Source organism: Oryctolagus cuniculus, chromosome 16, assembly GCF_051225735.1.
Source record: "Oryctolagus cuniculus isolate XC-2025 breed Fujian yellow rabbit chromosome 16, ASM5122573v1, whole genome shotgun sequence".
NCBI lineage: Eukaryota > Metazoa > Chordata > Mammalia > Lagomorpha > Leporidae > Oryctolagus > Oryctolagus cuniculus.
This window is the reverse complement of record NC_142882.1, coordinates 35,296,105-35,314,108: the sequence shown is the minus strand read 5'-3', so window position 1 is coordinate 35,314,108 and position 18,004 is coordinate 35,296,105.

Below are 18,004 nucleotides of genomic sequence, written 5' to 3'. Positions count from 1 at the left end.
AAACAAAAAGGTCCTGATAAAATGCATTCAAAACCTTAAAGTCCATAGAGAATGTCCAGAAAACACAAACACACACAGAGGCTGTAGCAGTATCTGGGATTGAGATAGCTAAAAATCACCAGATAGTTTTGTTTTCATCCAGGAGTATCTGGACAATTTCTTGTAGTTTTGAAGTAAAATTTAACCAAAAAATCACTGTGAAAATAATTTTGGAGTAAAGCACAATCTTCCTGTTCGGCAAATGCATCCAATGTCCTGTTTACAGAAAGAAATATCATGTTTTCTCAGGTTTCTGAAGCTTTCTTCCTAGAAAACTCGAATGAGTGGAGGATTTGACTCCATGTGGAACCAATTGGCGTTTGGCAGCTAAAAACAAAACCTTATATGCTAAAATGCATTCAAAACCATAAAGTCCATAGAGAATGTCCAGAAAACACAAACACACACAGAGGCTGTACCAAGATCTGGGATTGCGATAGCCACAACACACCAGATAGTTTTGTTTTCATCCAGGAGTATCTGGACAAATTCTTGTGGATTTCGGGTGAAATTTAACCAAAAAATCACCGTGAAAGTGGTTTTGGAGAAAAGCACAATCTTCCTGTTCGTCAAATGCATCCAATGTCATGTTTACAGAAAGAAATATCATGTTTTCTCAGGTATCAGAAGCTTTCTTAATGGAAAATCGAATGAGTGGAGGATTTGACTCCAGGTGGAACCAATTAGCGTTTGGCAGCTAAAAACAAAACCTTACATGCTAAAATGCATTCAAAACCGTAAAGTCCATAGAGAATGTCCAGAAAACACAAACACACAAAGAGGCTGTAGCAGTATCTGGGATTGAGATAGCTAAAAATCACCGGATAGTTTTGTTTTCATCCAGGAGTATCTGGACAAATTCTTGTGGATTTCGGTTGAAATTTAACCAAATAATCACCGTAAAAGTGGTTTTGGAGAAAAGCACAAAATTCCTGTTCGGCAAATGCATCCAATGTCATGTTTACAGGAAGAAATATCATGTTTTCTCAGGTTTCTGAAGCTCTCTTCCTAGAAAACTCGAATGAGTGGAGGATTTGACTCCAGGTGGAACCAATTAGCGTTTGCCAGCAGAAAACAAAAAGGGTCCTGCTAAAATGCATTCAAAACCTTAAAGTCCATAGAGAATGTCCAGAAAACACAAACACACACAGAGGCTGCAGCAGTATCTGGGATTTAGATAGCTAAAAATCACCAGATAGTTTGGTTTTCATCCAGGAGTATCTGGACAATTTCTTGTAGTTTTGAAGTGAAATTTAACCAAAAAATCACTGTGAAAATAGTTTTGGAGAAAAGCACAATCTTCCTGTTCGGCAAATGCATCCAATGTCATGTTTACAGAAAGAAATATCATGTTTTCTCAGGTTTCAGAAGCTTTCTTAATGGAAAACTAGAATGAGTGGAGGATTTGACTCCAGGTGGAACAAATTAGCGTTTGGCAGCTAAAAACAAAACCTTACATGCTAAAATGCATTCAAAACTGTAAAGTCCATAGAGAATGTCCAGAAAACACAAACACACAAAGAGGCTGTAGCAGTATCTGGGATTGAGATAGCTAAAAATCACCAGATAGTTTTGTTTTCATCCAGGAGTATCTGGACAAATTCTTGTGGATTTCGGTTGAAATTTAACCAAATAATCACCGTGAAAGTGGTTTTGGAGAAAAGCACAAAATTCCTGTTCGGCAAATGCATCCAATGTCATGTTTACAGAAAGAAATATCATGTTTTCTCAGGTTTCTGAAGCTTTCTTCCTAGAAAACTCGAATGAGTGGAGGATTTGACTCCAGGAGGAACCAATTAGCGTTTCCCAGCAGAAAACAAAAAGGGTCCTGCTAAAATGCATTCAAAACCTTAAAGTCCATAGAGAATGTCCAGAAAACACAAACACACACAGAGGCTGTAGCAGTATCTGGGATTGAGATAGCTAAAAATCACCGGAGAGTTTTGTTTTCATCCAGGAGTATCTGGACAAATTGTTGTAGATTTGAATTGAAATTTAACCAAAAAATCACCGTGAAAGTGGTTTTGGAGAAAAGCACAATCTTCCTGTTCGGCAAATGCATCCAATGTCATGTTTACAGAAAGAAATATCATGTTTTCTCAGGTTTCAGAAGCTTTCTTAATGGAAAACTCGAATGAGTGGAGGATTTGACTGCAGGTGGAACCAATTAGCGTTTGGCAGCTACAAACAAAACCTTACATGCTAAAATGCATTCAAAACCTTAAAGTCCATAGAGAATGTCCAGAAAACACAAACACACACAGAGGCTGTAGCAAGATCTGGGATTGAGATAGCTAAAAATCACCAGATAGTTTTGTTTTCATCCAGGAGTATCTGGACAATTTCTTGTAGTTTTGAAGTGAAATTTAACCCAAAAAATCACTGTGAAAATGGTTTTGGAGAAAAGCACAATCTTCCTGTTCGGCAAATGCATCCAATGTCATGTTTACAGAAAGAAATATCATGTTTTCTCGGGTTTCTGAAGCTCTCTTCCTAGAAAACTCGAATGAGTGGAGGATTTGACTCCAAGTGGAACCAATTAGCGTTTGCCAGCAGAAAACAAAAAGGGTCCTGCTAAAATGCATTCAAAACCATAAAGTCCATAGAGAATGTCCAGAAAACACAAACACACACAGAGGCTGTACCAAGATCTGGGATTGAGATAGCCACAACACACCAGATAGTTTTCTTTTCATCCAGGAGTTTCTGGACAAATTGTTGTAAACATGAAGTAAAATTTAACAAAAAATCACCGTGAAAGTGGTTTTGGAGAAAAGCACAATCTTCCTCTTCGGCAAATGCATCCAATGTCATGTTTACAGAAAGAAATATCATGTTTTCTCAGGTTTCTGAAGCTTTCTTCCTACAAAACTCGAATGAGTGGAGGATTTGACTCCAGGTGGAACCAATTAGCGTTTGGCAGTTAAAAACAAAACCTTACATGCTAAAATGCATTCAAAACCGTAAAGTCCATAGAGAATGTCCAGAAAACACAAACACACACAGAGGCTGTACCAAGATCTGGGATTGAGATAGCCACAACACACCAGATAGTTTTGTTTTCATCCAGGAGTTTCTGGACAAATTGTTGTAAACTTGAAGTAAAATTTAACCAAAAAATCACCGTGAAAGTGGTTTTGGAGAAACGCACAATCCTCCTGTTCGGCAAATGCATCCAATGTCATGTTTACAGAAAGAAATATCATGTTTTCTCAGGTTTCTGAAGCTTTCATCCTAGAAAACTTGAATGTGTGGAGGATTTGACTGCAGGTGGAACCAATTAGCGTTTGGCAGCTAAAAACAAAACCTTACATGCTAAAATGCATTCAAAACCGTAAAGTCCATAGAGAATGTCCAGAAAACACAAACACACACAGAGGCTGTAGCAAGATCTGGGATTGAGATAGCTAAAAATCACCAGATTCTTGTGGATTTCGGGTGAAATTTAACCAAATAATCACCGTGAAAGTGGTTTTGGAGAAAAGCACAATCTTCCTGTTCAGCAAATGCATCCAATGTCATGTTTACAGAAAGAAATATCATGTTTTCTCAGGTTTCTGAAGCTTTCTTAATGGAAAACTCGAATGAGTGGAGGATTTGACTCCAGGTGGAACCAATTAGCGTTTGGCAGCTAAAAACAAAACCTTACATGCTAAAATGCATTCAAAACCGTAAAGTCCATAGAGAATGTCCAGAAAACACAAACACACACAGAGGCTGTAGCAGTATCTGGGATTGAGATAGCTAAAAATCACCAGATAATTTTGTTTTCATCCAGGAGTATCTGGAGAAATTGTTGTAGATTTGAAGTGAAATTTAACCAAAAAATCACCGTGAAAGTGGTTTTGGAGAAAAGCACAATCTTCCTGTTCGGCAAATGCATCCAATGTCATGTTTACAGAAAGAAATATCATGTTTTCTCAGGTTTCTGAAGCTTTCTTCCTAGAAAACTTGAATGAGTGGAGGATTTGACTCCAGGTGTAACCAATTAGCGTTTGGCAGCTAAAAACTAAACCTTACATGCTAAAATGCATTCAAAACCGTAAAGTCCATACAGAATGTCCAGAAAACACAAAAACACACAGAGGCTGTACCAAGATCTGGGATTGAGATAGCTAAAAATCACCAGATAGTTTTGTTTTCTTTTTTTTTTTTAAACTTTTATTTAATGCATATAATTTTCCAAAGTACGACTTATGGATTACAATGGCTTCCCCCCAATTCCGTCCCTCCCACCCACAACCCTCCCCTTTCCCACTCCCTCTCCCCTTCCATTCACATCAAGATTCATTTTCGATTATCTTAATATACAGAAGATCAGCTTAGTATACGTTAAGTATGGATTTCAACAGTTTGCTCCCACACAGAAACATAAAGTGAAAAATAATAGATGATTTTTTTTAAATGATGATGAAGTCAGAGCAGACCTATTGTCATGTTTAATCCCAGTGAGAGTCAAGTTGGGAATTGATAATTTCTTTTTTTTTTTTTTACAGAGGATCAGTTTAGTATGCATTAAGTAAGGATTTCAACAGTTTGCACCCCCATAGAAACACAACGTGAAATATATTGTTTGAGTACTCGTTATAGCATTAAATCTCAATGTACAGCATATTAAGGATAGAGATCCTACATGAGGAGTAAGTGCACAGTGACTCCTGTTGTTGATTTTACCAATTGACACTCCTGTCTATGGCATCAGTAATCTCCCTATGCTCCAGTCATGAGTTTCCAAGGCTATGGAAGCCCTCTGAGTTCTCCGACTCTTATCTTGTTTAGACAAGGTCATAGTCAAAGTGGAGGTTCTCTCCTCCCTTCAGAGAAAGCTACCTCCTTCTTTGATGACCTGTTCTTTCCACTGGGATCTCACTCGCAGAGATCTTTTGCCAGAGTGTCTTGGCTTTCCATGCCTGAAATACTCTCATGAGCTCTTCAGCCAGCTCCGAATGCCTTTAGGGCTGATTCTGAGGCCAGAGTGCTATTTAGGACATCTGCCATTCTATGAGTCTGCTGAGTATCTCACTTCCCATGTTGGATCACTCTCCCCTTTATTTACTCCATCGGTTAGCGTTAGCAGGTACTAGACTTGTCTAAGTGCTCCCTTCGACTCCCAGTCCCTTCACCATGACCAACTGTGAACTGAAACTGATCACCTGGAACAGTGAGATGGCATTGGTACATGCCACCTCGATGGGATTGAATTGGAATCCCCTGGTATGCTTCCAACTCCACCACTTGGGGCAAGTCAGCCTGAGCATGTCCCAAATTATACATCTCTTCCCTCTCCCATTCCCACCACCATGTTCAGCAGGGATCACATTTCAGTTAATTTTCAACACGTAAGAATAACTGTGCATCAATTACAGATCTAAACCAGTCATATTAAGTAGAACAGATAAAAAAACTACTAAGAGGGATAATGTATTAAGTTGTTCATTAACAGTCAGGGCTATGCTGATCAAGCCACCATTTCCCATAGTGTCCACCTCACTCCAACAGGTTTCCCTCTTGGTGTTCAGTCAGTCGTCACCGATCAGGGAGAACATATGGTATTTGTCCCTTTGGGACTGGCTTATTTCACTCAGCATGATGTGTTCCAGATTCCTCCATTTTGTTGCAAATGACTGGATTTCGTTGTTTCTTACTGTGGTATAGTATTCTAAAGAGTACATATCCCATAATTTCTTTATCCAGTCTATCATTGATGGGCATTTAGGTTGGTTCCAGGTCTTAGCTATTGTGAATTGAGCTGCAATAAACATTAGGGTGCAGACCTCTTTTTTATTTGCCAATTTAAATTCCTTTGGGTAAATTCCAAGGAGTGGGATGGCTGGGTCGAACGGTAGGGTTATCTTCAGGTTTCTGAGGAATCTCCAGACTGACTTCCATAGTGGCTTGACCAGTTTGCATTCCCACCAACAGTGGGTTAGTGTCCCTTTTTCCCCACATCCTCGCCAGCATCTGTTGTTGGTAGATTTCTGCATGTGAGCCATTCTAACCGGGGTGAGGTGAAACCTCATTGTGGTTTTGATTTGCATTTCCCTGATTGCTAATGACCTTGAACATTTTTTCATGTGCCTGTTGGCCATTTGGATTTCCTCTTTTGAAAAATGTCTATTGAGGTCCTTGGCCCATCTCTTAAGTGGGTTGTTGGTTTTGTTTTTGTGGAGTTTCTTGATCTCTTTGTAGATTCTGGTTATTAACCCTTTATCTTTTGCATAGTTTGCAAATATTTTTTCCCATTCTGTCGGTTGTCTCTTCACTCTCCTGACTGTTTCTTTTGCAGTACAGAAACTTCTCAATTTGATGCAATCCCAATAGTTGATTTTGGCTTTGACTGCCTGTGCCTCCCGGGTCTTTTCCAGAAATTCTTTGCCTGTGCCAATATCTTGAAGGGTTTCTCCAATGTTCTCTAGTAACTTGATGGTGTCAGGTCATAGATTTAGGTCTTTAATCCATGTTGAGTGGATTTTTGTGTAAGGTGTAAGGTAGGGGTCTTGCTTCATGATTCTGCACGTGGAAATCCAATTTTCCCAGCACCATTTATTGAATAGACTGTCCTTGCTCCAGGAATTAGTTTTAGATCCTTGATCAAATATAAGTTGGCTGTAGATGTTTGGGTTGATTTCTGGTGTTTCAATTCTGTTCCACTGGTCTATCCATCTGTTTCTGTACCAGTACCATGCTGTTTTAATTACAACTGCCCTGTAGTATGTCCTGAAATCTGGTATTGTGATGCCTCCGGCTTTGTTTTTGTTGTACAAGATTGCTTTAGCTATTCGAGGTCTCTTGTGCCTCCATATAAATTTCAGCACCATTTTTTCCAGATCTGAGAAGAAGGTCTTCGGTATCTTGATTGGTATTGCATTGAATCTGTAAATTGCTTTTGGGAGAATGGACATTTTGATGATATTGATTCTTCCAATCCATGAGCATGGAAGATTTTTCCATTTCTTGGTATCCTCTTCTATTTCTTTCTTTAAGGTTTTGTAATTTTCATCGTAGAGATCTTTAACGTCTTTGGTTAAGTTTATTCCAAGGTATTTGATTGTTTTTGTAGCTATTGTGAATGGGATTGATCTTAGAAGTTCTTCCTCAGCCATGGCATTGTCTGTGTATACAAAGGCTGTTGATTTTTGTGCATTGATTTTATACCCTGCTACTTTGCCAAACTCTTCTATGAGTTCCAATAGTCTCTTAGTGGAGTTCTTTGGGTCCCCTAAATACAGAATCATGTCATCTGCAAAGAGGGATAGTTTGAGTTCTTCCTTCCCAATTTGTATCCCTTTAATTGCTTTTTCTTGCCTAATAGCTCTGGCTAGAACCTCCAGAACTATATTGAATAGCAGTGGTGAGAGTGGGCATCCCTGTCTGGTTCCAGATCTCAGTGGAAATGCTTCCAACTTTTCCCCATTCAATAGGATGTTGGCTGTGGGTTTTTCATAGATTGCTTTCATTGTATTGAGGAATGTTCCTTCCAAACCCAGTTTGCTTAGAGTTTTCATCATGAACGTGTGTTGTATTTTATCAAATGCTTTCTCGGCATCTATTGAGAGAATCATATGGTTTTTCTTCTGCAGTCTGTTAATGTGGTGTATCACATTGATTGTCTTGCGCACATTAAACCATCCCTGCATACCAGGGATAAATCCCACTTGGTCTGGGTGGATGATCTTTCTGATGTGTTGTTGCATTCTATTGGCGAGAATTTTATTGAGGATTTTTGCATCTATGTTCATCAGGGATATTGGTCTGTAATTCTCTTTCAGTGCTGCATCTTTCTCTGGCTTAGGAATTAAGGTGATGTTGGCTTCATAGAAAGAATTTGGGAGGACTCCCTCTTCTTCGATTGTTCTGAATAGTTTGAGAAGAATTGGAGTTAGTTCTTCTTTAAACGTCTGGTAGAATTCAGCAGTGAATCCATCTGGTCCTGGGCTTTTCTTTGTTGGGAGGGCCTTTATTACTGTTTCAATTTCTGTCTCAGTTATGGGTCTGTTTAGGTTTTTGATGTCTTCCTGGTTCAATTTAGGCAGGTTCCATGTGTCCAGGAATCTATCCATTTCTGATAGGTTTCCCTGTTTGCTGGCATACAAGTCCTTGTAGTAATTTCTGATGATTCTTTTTATTTCTGTGGTGTCTGTTGTTACATTTCCTTTTTCATCTCTGATTTTATTGATTTGGGTCTTTTCTCTTCTTTTTTTAGTTAGTTGGGCCAATGGGGTGTCAATTTTGTTTATTTTTTCAAAAAACCAGCTCTTCGTTTGGCTGATTTTTTGTAATGTTTTTCTTGATCCAATCCTGTTGATTTCTTCTCTGATTTTAATTATTTCTCTTCTCCTACTAGATTTGGGTCTGATTTGCTGTAGGTTTTCTAGATCCTTGAGGTGAATTGAAAGCTCATCTATTTGGTGTCTTTCCAATTTCTTGATATAGGCACCTATTGATATAAACTTTCCTCTTAACACTGCTTTTGCTGCGTCCCATAAGTTTTGGTATGTTGTGCTGTTATCCTCATTTACTTCCAGAAAGTTTTTGATTTCTCTTTTGATTTCTTCTATGACCCATTGTTCATTCAGGAGCATGTTGTTCAATCTCCATGTGTTTGCATATGCTCTAGGGATTCCTGAGTTACTAATTTCCAACTTCATTCCTTTATGGTCTGAGAAGCTGCATGGTATGATTCTAATTCTTTTGAATTTGCTGAGACTTGCTTTATGGCCTAGTATGTGGTCAATCCTAGAGAAGCTTCCATGTACTGCTGAGAAGAATGTAAAATCTTTAGCTGTAGGATTGAAAGTTCTGTATATATCTGTTAGATCCATTTGGGCTATAGTGTCGTTTAAATCTACTGTATCCTTGTTGATCTTCTGTCCTATTGATCTGTCTATTTCTGAGAGTGGAGTATTGAAGTCCCCCAGTACTACTGTATTGGGGTCTAAGTCTCCCTTTAAGTCTGTTAATAAATCTTTTAGATAAACTGGTGCCCTGTAGTTAGGTGCATATACATTGATAATTGTTATATCTTCCTGTTGAATTGATCCCTTAATCATGATATAGTGTCCCTCTTTGTCTCTCTTAACAGTTTTTGTGGTAAAGTTTATGTTGTCCGATATTAAGATGGCTACGCCCGCTCTTTTTTCATTTCTGTTGGCATGGTATATCTTTTTCCAGCCTTTCACTTTCAGTCTGTATGGATCTTTGTTGGAAAGATGTGTTTCTTGTAAGCAGCAAATAGATGGGTTTTGTTCCTTAACCCAATCAGCCAATCGGTGTCTTTTAACTGGACAGTTCAGGCCATTCACGTTCAAAGTGACTAATGATAAGTGGTAACTTTGCCCTGCCATTTGCCAAAGATAAGTTCTAATATATGCTTTGAATTCCCTGTGATCTTTTGCTGTGAGGTTTCCTTCCTTGGTTTCCTTCCTTTACCTTCTTTCATATTGATGACCGTGTTTCTGTGTTTCTGTGTGTAACACATCTTTAAGCATCTTTTGCAGGGCTGGACGAGTGGCAACAAATTCTTTCAATTTCTGTTTGCAATGAAAAGTCTTTATTTCACCTTCATTCACAAATGATAGCTTTGCAGGATATAATATTCTGGGCTGGCAGTTGTTCTCTCTTAGTACCTGGGCTATATCTCGCCATTCCCTCCTAGCTTTTAGAGTTTCTGATGAGAAGTCAGCTGTGAGTCTGATTGGAGATCCTCTGAGAGTAATCTGACGTTTCTCTCTTGCACATTTTAGGATCTTTTCTTTATGTTTCACTGTGGAGAGTTTAATTACAACGTGTCGTGGTGAGGATCTCTTTTGGTCGTGTTTATTAGGGATTCTGTGGGCTTCCTGTACTAGGATTTCTCTGTCCTTCTCCAAACCTGGGAAATTTTCTGCTAATATCTCACTAAAAAGGCCTTCTATTCCTTTCTCCCTCTCCATGCCTTCAGGAACTCCTAGAACCCGAATGTTGGGTTTTTTAATAGTATCCTGAAGATTCCCGACAATATGTTTCAGATTTCTAATTTCCTCTTCTTTTCTTTGGTCTGACTGTATCCTTTCCTGTTCTCTGTCTTCTAAGTCCGATATTCTCTCTTCTGCTTCACCCATTCTGTTTGTAAGGCTCTCTATTGTGTTTTTCATTTGATCTATTGAATTCTTCACTTCAGTCACTATCACAGTTTCCTGTTGTACTAGTTGTTTCGTTTCATTTTGATTCCTCCTTAATATTTCATTTTCTTTTTTTTTTATTTTTTTAACTTTTATTTAATGAATATAAATCTCCAAAGTACGAATAATGGATTACTATGGCTTCCCCCCCATACCGTCCCTCCCACCCACAACCCTCCCCTTTCCCACTCCCTCTCCCCTTCCATTCACATCAAGATTCATTTTCGATTATCTTAATATACAGAAGATCAGCTTAGTATACATTAAGTAAGGCTTTCAACAGTTTGCTCCCACACAGAAACATAAAGTGAAAAATAATAGATGATTTTTTTTAATGATGATGAAATCAGATCAGACCTATTGTCATGTTTAATCCCAGTGAGAGTCAAGTTGGGAGTTGATAGTTTCTTTTCTTTTCTTTTTTTTTTTTTTTTTACAGAGGATCAGTTTAGTATGCATTAAGTAAAGATTTCAACAGTTTGCACCCCCATAGAAACACAAAGTGAAATATATTATTTGAGTACTCATTATAGCATTAAATCTCAATGCACAGCACATTAAGGACAGAGATCCTACATGAGGAGTAAGTGCACAGTGACTCCTGTTGTTGACTTTACCAATTGACACTCCTGTCTATGGCATCAGTAATCTCCCTCTGCTCCAGTCATGAGTTTCCAAGGCTATGGAAGCCCCTTGAGTTCTCCGACTCTTATCTTGTTTAGACAAGGTCATAGTCAAAGTGGAGGTTCTCTCCTCCCTTCAGAGAAAGCTACCTCCTTCTTTGAAGACCTGTTCTTTCCACTGAGATCTCACTCACAGAGATCTTTTGCCAGAGTGTCTTGGCTTTCCATGCCTGAAATACTCTCATGGGCTTTTCAGCCAGATCCGAGTGCCTTTAGGGCTGATTCTGAGGCCAGAGTGCTATTTAGGGCATCTGCCATTCTATGAGTCTGCTGAGTATCTCACTTCCCATGTTGGATCACTCTCCCCTTTATTTATTCTATCGGTTAGTGTTAGCAGGTACTAGACTTGCTTATGTGCTCCCTTTGACTCTTAGTCCTTTCATTATGATCAATTGCGAACTGAAATTGATCACTTGGACTAGTGAGATGGCATTGGTACATGCCACCTTGATGGGATTAAATTGGAATCCCCTGGTATGTTTCTAACTCTACCATTTGGGGCAAGTCAGCTTGAGCATGTCCCAAATTATATATCTCTTCCCTCTCTTATTCCTACTCTTATGTTTAACAGGGATCACAATTCAGTTAAATTTCAACACTTAAGAATAACTGTGTATTAATTACAGAATTAAATCAGTCATATTAAGTAGAACAGACAAAAAAACTACTAAGAGGGATAATGTATTAAGTTGTTCATTAACAGTCAGGGCTATGCTGATCAAGTCACCGTTTCCCATAGTGTCCCTTTCACTTCAACAAGTTTCCTTTTTGGTGTTCAGTCAGTTGTCACCGATCAGGGAGAACATATGGTATTTGTCCCTTTGGGACTGGCTTATTTCACTCAGCATGATGTGTTCCAGATTCCTCCATTTTGTTGCAAATGACTGGATTTCGTTGTTTCTTACTGCAGTATAGTATTCTAAAGAGTACATATCCCATAATTTCTTTATCCAGTCTACCGTTGATGGGCATTTAGGTTGGTTCCAGGTCTTAGCTATTGTGAATTGTGCTGCAATAAACATTAGGCTGCAGACCGCTTTTTTGTTTGCCAATTTAAATTCCTTTGGGTAAATTCCAAGGAGTGGGATGGCTGGGTCGAACGGTAGGGTTATCTTCAGGTTTCTGAGGAATCTCCAGACTGATTTCCATAGTGGCTTGACCAGTTTGCATTCCCACCAACAGTGGGTTAGTGTCCCTTTTTCCCCACATCCTCGCCAGCATCTGTTGTTGGTAGATTTCTGAATGTGAGCCATTCTAACCGGGGTGAGGTGGAACCTCATTGTGGTTTTGATTTGCATTTCTCTGATTGCTAATGACCTTGAACATTTTTTCATGTGCCTGTTGGCCATTTGGATTTCCTCTTTTGAAAAATGTCTATTGAGGTCCTTGGCCCATCTCTTAAGTGGGTTGTTGGTTTTGTTTTTGTGGAGTTTCTTGATCTCTTTGTAGATTCTGGTTATTAACCCTTTATCTGTTGCATAGTTTGCAAATATTTTTTCCCATTCTGACGGCTGTCTCTTCACTCTCCTGACTGTTTCTTTTGCAGTACAGAAACTTCTCAATTTGATGCAATCCCAATAGTTAATTTTGGCTTTGACTGCCTGTGCCTCCCGGGTCTTTTCCAGAAACTCTTTGCCTGTGCCAATATCTTGAAGGGTTTCTCCAATGTTCTCTAGTAACTTGATGGTGTCAGGTCGTAGATTTAGGTCTTTAATCCATGTTGAGTGGATTTTTGTGTAAGGTGTAAGGTAGGGGTCTTGCTTCATGATTCTGCACGTGGAAATCCAATTTTCCCAGCACCATTTATTGAATAGACTGTCCTTGCTCAAGGAATTAGTTTTAGATCCTTGATCAAATATAAGTTGGCTGTAGATGTTTGGGTTGATTTCTGGTATTTCAATTCTGTTCCATTGGTCTATCCTTCTGTTTCTGTACCAGTACCATGCTGTTTTGATTACAACTGCCCTGTAGTATGTCCTGAAATCTGGTATTGTGATGCCTCCGGCTTTGTTTTTGTTGTACAAGATTGCTTTAGCTATTCGAGGTCTCTTGTGCCTCCATATAAATTTCAGCACCAATTTTTCCAGATCTGAGAAGAAGGTCTTCGGTATCTTGATTGGTATTGCATTGAATCTATAAATTGCTTTTGGGAGAATGGACATTTTGATGATATTGATTCTTCCAATCCATGAGCATGGAAGATTTTTCCATTTCTTGGTATCCTCTTCTATTTCTTTCTTTAAGGTTTTGTAATTTTCATCGTAGAGATCTTTAACGTCCTTGGTTAAGTTTATTCCAAGGTATTTGATTGTTTTTGTAGCTATTGTGAATGGGATTGATCTTAGAAGTTCTTCCTCAGCCATGGCATTGTCTGTGTATACAAAGGCTGTTGATTTTTGTGCATTGATTTTATACCCTGCTACTTTGCCAAACTCTTCTATGAGTTCCAATAGTCTCTTGGTAGAGTTCTTTGGGTCCCCTAAATAAAGAATCATGTCATCTGCAAAGAGGGATAGTTTGAGTTCTTCCTTTCCAATTTGTATCCCTTTAATTTCTTTTTCTTGCCTAATAGCTCTGGCTAGAACCTCCAGAACTATATTGAATAGCAGTGGTGAGAGTGGACATCCCTGTCTGGTCCCGGATCTCAGTGGAAATGCTTCCAACTTTTCCCCATTCAATAGGATGTTGGCTGTGGGTTTTTCATAGATTGCTTTGATTGTATTGAGGAATGTTCCTTCCAAACCCAGTTTGCTTAGAGTTTTCATCATGAACGGGTGTTGTATTTTATCAAATGCTTTCTCGGCATCTATTGAGAGAATCATATGGTTTTTCTTCTGCAGTCTGTTAATGTGGTGTATCACATTGATTGTCTTGCGCACATTAAACCATCCCTGCATACCAGGGATAAATCCCACTTGGTCTGGGTGGATGATCTTTCTGATGTGTTGTTGCATTCTATTGGCAAGAATTTTATTGAGGATTTTTGCATCTATGTTCATCAGGGATATTGGTCTGTAATTCTCTTTCAGTGCTGCATCTTTTCCCGGCTTAGGAATTAAGGTGATGCTGGCTTCATAGAAAGAATTTGGGAGGATTCCCTCTTCTTCGATTGTTCTGAATAGTTTGAGAAGAATTGGAGTTAGTTCTTCTTTAAATGTCTGGTAGAATTCAGCAGTGAATCCATCTGGTCCTGGGCTTTTCTTTGTTGGGAGGGCCTTTATTACTGTTTCAATTTCTGTCTCAGTTATGGGTCTGTTTAGGTTTTCGATGTCTTCCTGGTTCAATTTAGGTAGGTTGCATGTGTCCAGGAATCTATCCATTTCTGATAGGTTTCCCTGTTTGCTGGCATACAAGTCCTTGTAGTAATTTCTGATGATTCTTTTTATTTCTGTGGTGTCTGTTGTTACATTTCCTTTTTCATCTATGATTTTATTGATTTGGGTCTTTTCTCTTCTTTTTTTAGTTAGTTGGGCCAATGGGGTGTCAATTTTGTTTATTTTTTCAAAAAACCAGCTCCTCGTTTGGCTGATTTTTTGTAATGTTTTTCTTGATTCAATCCTGTTGATTTCTTCTCTGATTTTAATTATTTCTCTTCTCCTACTAGATTTGGGTCTGGTTTGCTGTAGGTTTTCTAGATCCTTGAGGTGAATAGAAAGCTCATCTATTTGGTGCCTTTCCAATTTCTTGATGTAGGCACCTATTGCTATAAACTTTCCTCTTAACACTGCTTTTGCTGCGTCCCATAAGTTTTGGTATGTTGTGCTGTTATCCTCATTTACTTCCAGAAAGTTTTTGATTTCTCTTTTGATTTCTTCTATGACCCATTGTTCATTCAGGAGCATGTTGTTCAATCTCCATGTGTTTGCGTATGCTCTAGGGATTCCTGAGTTGTTCATTTCCAACTTCATTCCTTTATGGTCTGAGAAGCTGCATGGTATGATTCTAATTCTTTTGAATTTGCTGAGACTTGCTTTATGGCCTAGTATGTGGTCAATCCTAGAGAAGGTTCCATGTACTGCTGAGAAGAATGTATAATCTTTAGCTGTAGGATTGAAAGTTCTGTATATATCTGTTAGATCCATTTGGGCTATAGTGTCGTTTAAATCTACTGTATCCTTGTTGATCTTCTGTCCTATTGATCTGTCTATTTCTGAGAGTGGAGTATTGAAGTCCCCCAGTACTATTGTATTGGGGTCTAAGTCTCCCTTTAAGTCCGTTAACAAATCTTTTAGATAAACCGGTGCCCTGTAGTTAGGTGCATATACATTGATAATTGTTATATCTTCCTGTTGAATTGATCCCTTAATCATTATGTAGTGTCCCTCTTTGTCTCTCTTAATGGTTCTTGTGGTAAAGTTTATGGTGTCTGATATTAAGATGGCTACGCCTGCTCTTTTTTCATTTCTGTTGGCATGGTATATCTTTTTCCAGCCTTTCACTTTCAGTCTGTATGGATCTTTGTTGGAAAGATGTGTTTCTTGTAGGCAGCAAATAGATGGGTTTTGTTTTTTAACCCAATCAGCCAAACGGTGTCTTTTAACTGGACAGTTCAGGCCATTCACGTTCAATGTGACTAATGATAAGTGGTAACTTTGCCCTGCCATTTGCCAAAGATAAGTTCTAATATATGCTTTGAATTCCCTGTGATCTTTTGCTGTGAGCTTTCCTTCCTTGGTTTCCTTCCTTTACCTTCTTTCATATTGATGACCGTGTTTCTTTGTTTCTGTGTGTAACACATCTTTAAGCATCTTTTGCAGGGCTGGACGAGTGGCAACAAATTCTTTCAATTTCTGTTTGTTATGAAAAGTCTTTATTTCACCTTCATTCACAAATGATAGCTTTGCAGGATATAATATTCTGGGCTGGCAGTTGTTCTCTCTTAGTACCTGGGCTATATCTTGCCATTCCCTCCTAGCTTGTAGAGTTTCTGATGAGAAGTCAGCTGTGAGTCTGATTGGAGATCCTCTGAGAGTAATCTGACGTTTCTCTCTTGCACATTTTAGGATCTTTTCTTTATGTTTCACTGTGGAGAGTTTAATTACAACGTGCCGTGGTGAGGGTCTCTTTTGGTCGTGTTTATTAGGGGTTCTGTGAGCTTCCTGTACTAGGATGTCTCTGTCCTTCTCCAAACCTGGGAAATTTTCTGCTAATATCTCACTAAAAAGGCCTTCTAATCCTTTCTCCCTCTCCATGCCTTCAGGAACTCCTAGAACCCGAATGTTGGTTTTTTTAATAGTATCCTGAAGATTCCCGACAATATGTTTTAGATTCCTAATTTCCTCTTCCTTTCTTTGGTCTGACTGTATCCTTTCCTGTTCTCTGTCTTCTAAGTCCGATATTCTCTCTTCTGCTTCTCCCATTCTGTTTGTAAGGCTCTCTATTGTGTTTTTCATTTGATCTATTGAATTCTTCACTTCAGTCACTATCCCAGTTTCCTGTTGTACTAGTTGTTTCGTTTCATTTTGATTCCTCCTTAATATTTCATTTTCACGAGAGAGATTTTCTATCTTGTCCATTAAGGATTTCTGTAGTTCAAGAATTTGTTTTGGAGAACTTCTTAATGTTCTTATCAATTTTTTGAGATCTGCTTCTTGCATTTCTTCTATGTCATCATCTTCATAATCTTGAATTGGGGTGTCTTTTTCATTTGAGGGCGTCATGGTGACTTCCTTGTTTTTATTACCTCGGTTTTTGCGTTTGTTATTTGGCATATTGGAGATATTTGGTTTCTTCACTGTGGTGCTTTTTCTTGTTATACTATGACTCTAGATTAAGTGGACTATCTGTTTTTGATGGAGCCTTAGGGCTTTAGATGGGTGTGGCCTGAGAGCTCTGTTTGGTGTGCCAAAGGTGACACTCCCAGGTTAGGCGTGGTAAACCTCTCTCTCTCTCTCTCTCTTTTTTTTTTTTTGATTCAAAAGGGAAGTAATTCCGCACAGCTGAACGAAGTTTGAGGTAGTCAGCAGGCAAATGATATACCCACAGGAGCCAGAGATCGGAAGCTCTTTCCCAAGATCCCCACAGGGAATCTGTTCTGCCCTCAGAGTGGGCTCAAATTCTCCTTCAGCCTCCCACTGGGTTGCCAAAGTTACGGAATTGTAGCGTCTCTGGAGAGTGCTCACGTGAATTCCGTGAGTTCTCTCCCCCACCGTCTCTTTTTTCACAGTCTCAGTTCAGTAGCACCACAAATTTACTAGCTCCTAATCTCCTGTTAATTCGCCCCGCCCAGAGTCAGGTTTTTCTGCTAGGCTCAGGGCCGGTGCAGACCTGAGGTCGCTCTGCTTATGACGTATGTCCAAGATGGCGCCTGCTCTTTGTCTTGCTCGCCCTTGAGAGGTGAGCGGAGAGAGAGAAACCCGTGTCCGTACTAGTCACCCTTTTTTTTTCTCTCTCTCTCTCTCTCTTCCAGTTAGCCTTGTGAACTTCCCCCCCCGGGGGTCGTTCCCTCTAGTCTCCTCTCTCCGCTTGCCTGCCGGTGTCTCAGGCTATTGAGGTTCGGCTCACCTCACGTTCCAGCGCTGGTGTGTTGAGTCTGCCGCTGAAGTCCCGAACTGTGGGCTCCCACGCTCTCCATGCAGGTCCGCTGTGAGTCACGCCTTCCGGAAGAGTTTCTTCTGCTGTTTCCTCCCCTACTCTTCCTTGAACCTGCAGTATCTCCACTTTTATTAAACGATCTATCCCCAGACTATCAGTGTGCTCCCTTCCTATTCCGCCATCTTGCCGGAACGATAGTTTTGTTTTCATCCAGGAGTATATAGACAAATTCTTGAGGATTTCGGGTGAAATTTAACCAAAAAATCACCGTGAAAGTCGTTTTGGAGAAAAGCACAATCTTCCTGTTCGGCAAATGCATCCAATGTCATGTTTACAGAAAGAAATATCATGTTTTCTCAGGTTTCTGAAGCTTTCTTCCTAGAAAACTCGAATGTGTGGAGGATTTGACTGCAGGTGGAACCAATTAGCGTTTGCCAGCTAAAAACAAAACCTTACATGCTAAAATGCATTCAAAACCGTAAAGTCCATAGAGAATGTCCAGAAAACACAAACACACACAGAGGCTGTAGCAGTATCTGGGATTGAGATAGCTAAAAATCACCAGATAGTTTTGTTTTCATCCAGGAG